The sequence below is a fragment of the Triticum aestivum genome, chromosome 1A (genome assembly GCF_018294505.1).
Source record: "Triticum aestivum cultivar Chinese Spring chromosome 1A, IWGSC CS RefSeq v2.1, whole genome shotgun sequence".
Taxonomy (NCBI): domain Eukaryota; kingdom Viridiplantae; phylum Streptophyta; class Magnoliopsida; order Poales; family Poaceae; genus Triticum; species Triticum aestivum.
Window position 1 is genome coordinate 139,320,223 of NC_057794.1, and position 10,380 is coordinate 139,330,602.

Genomic DNA, 10,380 nt, shown 5'->3' on the forward strand with positions numbered 1-10,380 from the left:
CTGAAGACTGACATGCCGCGGCGCACTACTTCTAGTGCTAGCGCTCTGGGCGGCACAACTAAGCTACCACTACTGTTAAGCTACAAAGAGCAAAGTGTTGCACTTAGGGCATGTACAACAGAGGCATCACCTTGGTGCTGCTCCAGCCTTTCCACGTAGATAAATGTGTTAGAGAATTAGCCTGAGGTCATAACCACCCAACGCATGGCTGCCTCATTAGGCCGACACTTAATCTCTCGTCATCCAGCTTTACTCAAGTCCCAATCGATGGTTGAAGGTCACACACACCATACAGAGCTCATGCATGTCTATACTTTTCCTCCTTCCTCTCCCCTTTTTCTTCTTTTGTCAGGGAGGAGCCCGACTCCTCTACAGAAACCGGCTTGCCTATGCAAGCTACACCATACATAATTTTGGACCACCCGAGCCGACGTGGACAGCTGGGGCACCTGTCCACGGTGTAGCATTGGCCATGCCCTTAGGGCTGGCAAGCATCCATGCAGGTAGTCTATACCCACCAATTGTTTAAGTGTGTGTGTGTGTGCGCGCGCGCTATGCGCAGGCATGGAGACCACCCCTTAGCAATAGCATGCATGTGCGTGGAGAGAGAAAGGGAGAGATAGATAGGCAGTGTGTGTGCTATACACAGGCAGAGACAGGCTTTATTCGTGGTAAGATTGATAGAACATGTGTCTGTGGTTTAGATTAGGATGTGGTCTGGTGGCCTTTCCTCAAGAAAAAAGCCAAGCATCTATCGCCAAAGGCCCAGGCTGTAGGGTTATATAGCCTACCGCCAAAGGCCTTGGCGGTAAGGTATTTTTCATGGCAAACAGACGTGCCAATGTAGTTAATTGCCACCACCAATGATCTTGGCAGTAGGTTGTGTAACCCTACCGTCGTCATCCTTGGCGGTAGAAAAATGGCCAGATCCTGAATGTTTTTCCAACCGGGGTCAAATCATGCTAAAGTTTAGCAAAAGGGTCAAAACAGCAAATTCGGCCCCGCCTGGGTAGGCGCAACAGCGTGGCGTCCTGGGCTCCAGCTGGCTGGCATGTGCCCTACTTGTTGTTGATGGCAACTGGCAACCTAGGTGTTGCGGTGCTATCATGGGAGGCCGTTCGATCTGGTCGGGTGGCTGGATCTAGGCTGTTGGCTTTGGCTGGTGGTGAGAAGATGGTCAGTGGTGGCTCTCGCATGTCGTCAGCGCATCAACTTCATGGGAGGTGGGTGTTCTAGCGGAGGTCTGGTGCGTGGGGTGTGGTGTTGAGCGGTGCTCCGGGCAAAAGCTTGCCGAGCTTTTGCCGACCGTCAACGTCAGCGTTCGTGGATGTCGTTTCACCTTCTTGAAGGAGTCCTCATTGAGTCCATGTCCATCCCTGCGCACCCCTCAGATCCAGTTCTTTGGGTGAATGCCTAAGGCTCACTCGGGCCGGGCGATGGCAGCGACATTGTCGCGTCCCTCTTTGGGGCGTTGTCTTGAAGACCTTGGATCTTGTTCGCGCTCTCCATGTGTTAGGCACTCATGACATTGTGGTCGGCAGGTGCCCGGCCAACAGTGTGGTGGCGTGGTGTCGAGTTTCGTAATGATCATGATGGGTAGTGATGCAGGGTTGCGGCAGGGCTTGGGTTGTTAGCTTTGTTCGGTATGCTCGACAGGTTTCTTCTTTATCTCACCATGTCGTCATGGAGCCGGAGCTGCCCTGGTGGTGCCTAGGTGGTGACAATGACATGTGATTGGTGGTCTCGAGGAGGCGTTATTTGGCGCTGGCTCTGCACATTTCTCCTGTCTTTGCTGGTCTTCAAAGTCAAAGTTGTCTGGGCGGCTTCACAGGTGGCCGATTGTTTTGCATGGCCCAACATGGGTTCCGGCGTCTATGGCCACGAGGATTTTGTTGGTGGTGTTGCAAATATGCCCTAGAGGCAATAATAAAGTGGTTATTTATTATATTTCCTTGTTCCTGATAAATGTCTATTGTTCATGCTATAATTGTATTAACCAGAAACTGTAATACATGTGTGAATACATAGATTGTAGTATGTCCCTAGTAAGCCTCTAGTTGACTAGCTCGTTGATCAATAGATGGTCATGGTTTCCTGACCATGGACATTGGATGTCGTTGATAACGGGATCACATCATTAAGATAATGATGTGATGGACAAGACCCAATCCTAAGCATAGCACAAGATCGTGTAGTTCGTTTGCTAGAGCTTTTCTAATGTCAAATGTCATTTCCTTAGACCATGAGATTGTGCAAATCCCGGATACCGTAGGAGTGCTTTGGGTGCATCAAACGTCACAACGTAACTTGGTGACTATAAAGGTGCACTACAGGTATCTCCGAAAGTGTCTGTTGAGTTGGCACGAGTCGAGACCGGGATTTGTCACTCCATATGACGGAGAGGTATCTCTGGGCCCACTCAGTAATGCATCATCATAACGAGCTCGATGTGACTAATGAGTTAGCCACGGGATCATGTGTTTCGAACGAGTAAAGAGACTTGCCGGTAACGAGATTGAATGAGGTAAGGGGATAGCGACGATCGAATCTCAGGCAAGTAACATACCGATGGACAAAGGGAATTGTATATGGGATTGATTGAATCCCCAGCATCGTGGTTCATCCGATGAGATCATCGTGGAACATGTGGGAGCCAACATGGGTATCCAGATCCCGCTGTTGGTTATTGGTCGGAGAGATGTCTCGGTCATGTCTGCATGGTTCCCGAACCCGTAGGGTCTACACACTTAAGGTTCGGTGACGCTAGAGTTGTTATGGGAAATAGTATATGGTTATCGAAGGTTGTTCGGAGTCCCGAATGAGATCCCGGACGTCGTGAGGAGTTCTGGAATGGTCTGGAGGTGAAGATTTATATATGGGAAGTCCAGTTTCAGTAGTCGGAATGGTTTCGGGGGTTATCGGTATTGTACCGGGACCACCGAAAGGTTTCCGGGGGTTCACCAGGTGGGGCCACCTGCCCCGTTGGGCCAACTGGGTTGAACAAGGGTGGGAACCAGCCCCCTAGTGGGCTGATGCGCCCCCAAGGGCCCAAGGTGCCTAGGGTTGAAAACCCTAGGGGGTGGGGGCGCCTCCCACCAAACTTGGGGGGCAAGTTTCCCCCTTGGCTGCCCCCCTCTAGATGCATCTAGGGTGGGCTGACCCCCTCTCCCTTCACCCTATAAATAGAAGGGGGGGGGTGGGAGGGCAGCCGCACCCCTTCCCCTGGCGCAGCCCTTCCCCCTCCAACACCTCTTCCTCCTCCATAGTTCTTGGCGAAGCCCTGCCGGAGAACCACAAGCTCCACAACCACCACGCCGTCGTGCTGCCGGAGTTCTCCCTCAACTTCTCCTCTCCCCTTGCTGGATCAAAAAGGAGGAGACGTCCCCGGGCTGTACGTGTGTTGAACGTGGATGCGCCGTGATGTAGGGTAGAACCCTAATCGCCCGATCTTTCACGAAAGGAGCGGATCCCGCGAAGAACACGAGGAACACGAGGGGAAAACGAGGGAAATCACGAGGGGAAACACGAGAGAATCACTCAACCAACAAGAAATAGTCACACATGTGCTAGATCCTCGAATACATAAGAGAAGATACACGACCCACGGACAACTAAGGACGATACAAGGGTAGCCGGTCTTCTCCGTGAGGAGGTCTTGAATCCACAGGGGGGTCTTCCCTTAGAAAGGGGGCTTGAATCCAAAGGGATCTTCTCCGAAGAGGCCGCGGTCTCTCGCAAGGAGGAGATCCGATATGGATGAGCGTAGCTCTATCTCTCAAATGAGCTATCACAACGCTAACCTTAGAAAGGAGGTGGAGGTGGTCTATTTATAGTCTTAGTCACGAAGGGGTAAGTGGGAGAGGGGTACAAGGCCAAAGGCCCGCGGCTGCACACAGGCAGGTACCGGACGACCGGTGGGGGTCAGACGTCTGGTGGCTCAGGACGGACCGGACGTCCGGCGCGCGTCGGACGTCCACTGATTCTTCTCGGGACAGGTGGCACCGGATTTCTGGTAAGCGTCGGGCGTCCGGTGCCTGGGATTTGTTGGACGTCCGGTGTCGTCGGTTGTCCGGCGGCTGTAGAGGGTCGGACGTCCGGTGGCTTACGGTCGTCCGGTCGCTGAAGACTCGGTAGCTCCTTCTTCTTCCGTCTTCTCTTCCAAGCTTCCCTCGCGGATGGTGTAGGTGTTCCTTGGTGCTTGCACTCCTCCTCGTCATCCGTGAAGTTCCGACAATACCTATGCATGCACACGAGAGGGGTGTCAAGTAGTATACCATCCTCAAAGGGGTCAAGTGAACACGTGTAAAGAGGAAGATTCACCTTTAGGTATGAGAAGTAGATGTCGCACGTGTCACTTGCCAAATGGACTCTTGACATGGTGATGCTCGTAGGATGCTCCGCATCATCTCCCGTCCCTTGGGAAAGATCCAACCTCGGATCGAAATCCAAATCACCATGGGAAAGAGATGGTGTCGCCGTGTAGGAGTGGTCGATCACCAAGTTCTCGTCATCTGGAAGCTCGAAATGGGCACTCTCCAATGTCGCACCGTCTAGTGATTCCTTCAAAATGAGCAAGGACAACAAACACTTGGAAAAACAAATGTGGTTAGCGTTAGTGCAAAACCAAGCATTCAAGAGGTTATTCACCAAACAAGTGTCGTCATCATGCAAAGCATATGGTTTGACAAAGGATTGTGACATGGCATGTAAGCACATAAATTGAACATAATCAAGGATATCATGGGGACAAGCATGTAAATGTGAGGTATTGATGCAAATATGTTGGACAAGAGAAGAAGCATCTACCTCAAGTTCATAGCAAGCATTCACAAATTGCTCAATGTAAGGTCGATGGTAGGCATAGGAATCATTCACAACACCAAGTAAAATGAAGTGTCTAAACACATGGGTCAAGTGCAAGACAATCCAAGCATAACGTGCATAGGGTGTAGTCAAGATAGTATGGCACTCAACACAATAGAAAGAGCAAGTATTCATCATGTGTGAGGCAATCAAAGCAAGCATGTAGCAATCGATGGGACATGGCATATGTGAAGTGATGACATTGTTGCAACCAAACATATGGGAGGAGCAAGTAATCCAAGAATTGGATGCAACACACAAGGCATATATATCACGATACATGGAAAAGTGGCGATTGTGAATGAATGCAATATCACTAACATGTGCGCAATCAAGGGGTCCAAGATGACAAATAAGTCTCAAGGTGCAAGCAACACAAGTAGTATGATCCACAATATTCATGCTCATGGTTTTGGGTTTCTCGAAAGAGAAGGATATCACCTTGAAAGCATGTCCTTGTGCGTCCTTCACAATGCCGAAGCACAAGCAAGTATGATGTAGAGTCGTCGTGGTAGGAGGTGGTTCGCTCTCAAGAGCTCAGATTGTCAACTCACGTGACATGGAAGTTGACACAAGGTCCAAGTATCCTACACATGCACACAACAAAACAAAGAACGTATGCGCATGGTAGATAAACACATCATCCATCATGATGGTTCTCTTCTCTTGCACATAACCATTAGAAGCACAAGTGCGTGAATAATATGATGCAACAATGGCAATATTCATGGCACTAGGTATATGGTGCAAAGAGGTAAGACAAGCATGCTTCACAAAAAATATGTCCAAATCTCCAAATATATGCGAGAATGCTATGGGGGCAATCTCATTAGCAAGACTAAAGGCATAGTTGCATTCAATACATGGCAAATCATCTAGCATGAGAGAGGCAACATATGGAGATATATGACAAGAAGCAATAATAATCATGTGATAAGCATGTAGATGGTTGTCATCAACTGCGTGAAGTGAGCAAATATGAATTGTTGGGGGTGCAAAATAAGCAAGCATAGTAATCAAGTCGTGCAAGCTAGTAGTGCGAAGATGCAACATACTAGAGGAAATCATGGCAATCATGTCATGTGAGCAAATAATAGGCATAGGCAATGCACATGACATATCGTAAGCACGAACACAAAGCAAGATCATAGTATAATCATAGGCACGAGGCACAAAGCAAATATGGCAATAACAAGTGATATCTCCACCAAGCTTGCAAATACACATACAAGTATGAGAATCAATCATCATGTGTAATGCAAAGCATGGGTCACAAATGCATGGCAAAGTCATGGGAATGAGCATATCATGCAAAGTGAACATGGCAAGATGGGCATAGAATATGTAATGGACAATAATCCATAACCATGTGAGGGACATGTAGAATAAATGCACGAAGACTTCGCGTGAAGAGAGAGGCGGTAAATGCAATCCATGGGATCCCAAGTCATCATTGCTCTCTAGAGCTCGTTTTGTCAACTCGTGGGATTGCGAGGTTGACAAGAATTCATGGGTACCTACACAAAAGAGACACAAACCAAAGAAATTGTGCGCGTGGTAAATGTACACATCATCCATTATGATGTGTATGTGCACGTGTGAGTTAGCACAAGATAAGCATCTGTCAAAGAAATTTGATGCATGGTATAAGAACATGTCATCCATCATGAAAGAATAGTTATTGTGTATAACATGACGGGGATGCAAATTGAGCATACAAGTATATGGCACATCAATAGCATGTTTATTCATGGGAAGCATATTGTGCACATAAGTATGAGGATAATGCAATGGATGGGAGTGATCAAAATCTCCTAAAATGTATGAGGAAACTATGGGGGTCTCCTCATGAGCAATGTTGGAAACATCATATGGAGAAAATGGACAACATCCAAAACAATGCATATCCGAAGCTAGGTGGTTATGGCATGGCATATGAGATAAATGATGCAAAGGTAGCATGTCAATATCATCACAAGAGAAACAAATGCCAATAACCATAGGCTTTTCATCTATGCCATAAGTGCAAATTGGGTTAATCTTAATGGCATATGCATAGTCACTATGAAGAGATTGCAAATATGACATGTCGTCGATCTCATGCATAACATATGACAAGTCAAGCGGATTGGCAAACATGATGTGACCGAGAGAATTAGCACAAGAAATCCTATGTAACATGTCATCACAACTAATAGACTCCACATGACAATCATCATACTCATCATAAATGGGTAAATCATCGCATGGGGAAGTCACACTAGCATGAAGCATGGAAATAGGTTGATCAACATCATGCAAGCAATCAATGTCATGATAGTCCACTAGTGGGACAAGAGCATCACCTTCACCTATGTTACCTTGTTCATTCCACTCAAGTGGTGTAGGTGAGGTGGGAAAGACCGAATGGTGGTCAAGATCATCATTGTGATGGAACCATGTGGGGGTGCATCATATTCCACCATGGCCATCGTCTTGTCCAAAGGTAGGACGAAGTCGTCGAGAATCGGCGCGTCATCATATAAGGGACCTAGCACCAAATGAGAAGACACAATAGAGGTAGAGGTCAAGTCGTTAGTGTTAAAAGTGGCCTCACATGACCTATCAACTATCTCACTCTCTCTATGTGGTGGTTCACTCACTCCCTCATGGTAGGTGCACTCAATGTCACATATGGTGGAGTCACTCATCTCACTCAAGTGGTGGGGGTTGTGGCTCTCCTCACATGGGAATTGTGGCAACACATCACATATGGGGCTAGTGGTGAAGTCACTCTCACTCTCAATATGGTGGTTAAAGTCACTCAAATCATCACATGTTGCCGTGGTCGAAGGGAAAATCCCATGCTCAACCGTCTCATTGTCATCGCCGTGGATGAAGGCCAAAGATGGCACATCATCACTCTCGCCTCCTAAGATGGAAGCATCATCCTTGCTCGTCACCATGTCGCTCGCCTCCAAAGCATGGTCCTTGATGGTGTCCGTAGTCGTAGTCGTCGCCGCACCATCTTGAAAAAGAGTCGAAGTAGACTCGGCATCGTCAATGCCACAAAGAGGGATGGCGGTGAAGTCGAACTTGGGAGCATCATCTTGGAGCTCGTCGGGCTTGGACATCTTGGTGGTACTATCCTCATGCTCGTTGTCGTAGAGCTTGGTCACTATGAAGTGTGATTGGGGTGGAGAAGCCTTGGCCTTCGTGAGTTCTTGTTCCGCCTTGAGAGCACCAATGTAGTTGTTGTTGGGGAACGTTGCAGAAAATTAAAAATTTTCCTACGGTTTCACCAAGATCCATCTATGAGTTCATCTAAGCAACGAGTCTAGGGAGAGAGTTTGCATCTACATACCACTTGTAGATCGCGTGCGGAAGCTTGCAAGGTGATGATGTAGTCGTACTCGACGTGATCCAAATCACCGATGACCAGCGCCGAACGGACGGCACCTCCGCGTTCAACACACGTACGGGACGGGAGACGTCTCCTCCTTCTTGATCCAGCAAGGGGGAAGGAGAGGTTGATGAAGATCCAGCAGCACGACGGCGTGGTGGTGGATGCAGGGCGTCACAGCAGCAGGGCTACACCGAGACTACGGGGGAGAGATGTAACGGGGGGAGGTGGAGGCGCCAGGGGCTGGTGTGTTCTCCTCCTCTCCCCCCCCACTATATATAGGGGTGCCAAGGGGGGGGGGGGGCGCCGGCCCTAGTAGATGAGATCTACTAGGGGGGGCGGCGGCCTAGGGGAGGTTTCCCTCCCCCCCAAGGCACCTAGGGGTGCCTTCCACCACTAGGACTCCTCCTAGGGGGAAACCCTAGGCGCATGGGCCTATAGGGGCTGGTTCCCTTGGCCCATGATGGCCAAGGCGCACCCCCTACAGCCCATGTGCCCCCCCGGGACAGGTGGCCCCACCCGGTGGACCCCCGGGACCCTTCCGGTGGTCCCGGTACAATACCGATAACCCCGAAACTTGTCCCGGTGCCCGAAATAGCACTTCCTATATATAATTCTTTACCTCCGGACCATTCCGGAACTCCTCGTGACGTCCGGGATCTCATCCGGGACTCCGAACAACATTCGGGTTTCTGCATATACATATCTTCATAACCCTAGCGTCACCGAACCTTAAGTGTGTAGACCCTACGGGTTCGGGAGACATGCAGACATGACCGAGACTCTCTCAGTCAATAACCATCAGCGGGATATGGATACCCATGATGGATCCCACATGCTCCTCGATGTTGTCATCGGATGAACCACTATGTCGACGATTCGATCAAACCCCGTATGCAATTCCCTTTGTCAATCGGTACGTTACTTGCCCGAGACTCGATCGTCGGTATCCCAATACCTTGTTCAGTCTCGTTACCGGCAAGTCACTTTACTCGTACCGTAATGCATGATCCCGTGTCCAACACCTTGGTCACATTGAGCTCATTATGATGATGCATTACCGAGTGGGCCCAGAGATACCTCTCCGTCATACGGAGTGACAAATCCCAGTCTCGATCCGTGTCAACCCAACAGCTACTTTCGGAGATACCTGTAATGTACCTTTATAGTCACCCAGTTACGTTGTGACGTTTGGTACACCCAAGGCATTCTTACGGTATCCGGGAGTTACACGATCTCATGGTCGAAGGAAGAGATACTTGACACTTGCAAAGCTCTAGCAAAACGAACTACACGATCTTTTATGCTATGCTTAGGATTGGGTCTTGTCCATCACATCATTCTCCTAATGATGTGATCCCGTTATCAACTACATCCAATGTCCATAGTCAGGAAACCATGACTATCTGTTGATCACAACGAGCTGGTCAACTAGAGGCTTACCAGGGACACAGTGTGGTCTAAGTATTCACACGTGTATTAAGATTTCCGGATAATACAGTTATAGCATGAATACAAGACAATTATCATGAACAATGAAATATAATAATACTTTTATTATTGCCTCTAGGGCATATTTCCAACAGTCTCCCACTTGCACTAGAGTCACTAATCTAGTTACATTGTGATGAATCGAACACCCATAGAGTTCTGGTGTTGATCATGTTTTGCACGCGAGAGAGGTTTAGTCAGCGGATCTGCGACATTCAGATCCGTGTGTACTTTGCAAATCTCTATGTCTCCATCTTGAACATTTTCACGGATGGAGTTGAAACGACGCTTGATGTGCCTGGTCTTCTTGTGAAACCTGGGCTCCTTTGCGAGGGCAATAGCTCCAGTGTTGTCACAGAAGAGTTTGATCGGCCCCGACGCATTGGGTATGACTCCTAGGTCGGTGATGAACTCCTTCACCCAGATCGCTTCATGTGCTGCCTCCGAGGCTGCCATGTACTCCGCTTCACACGTAGATCCCGCCACGACGCTCTGCTTGCAGCTGCACCAGCTTACTGCTCCACCATTCAACATATACACGTATCCGGTTTGTGACTTAGAGTCATCCGGATCTGAGTCGAAGCTAGCGTCGACGTAACCCTTTACGACGAGCTCTTCGTCTCCTCCATAAACGAGAAACATGT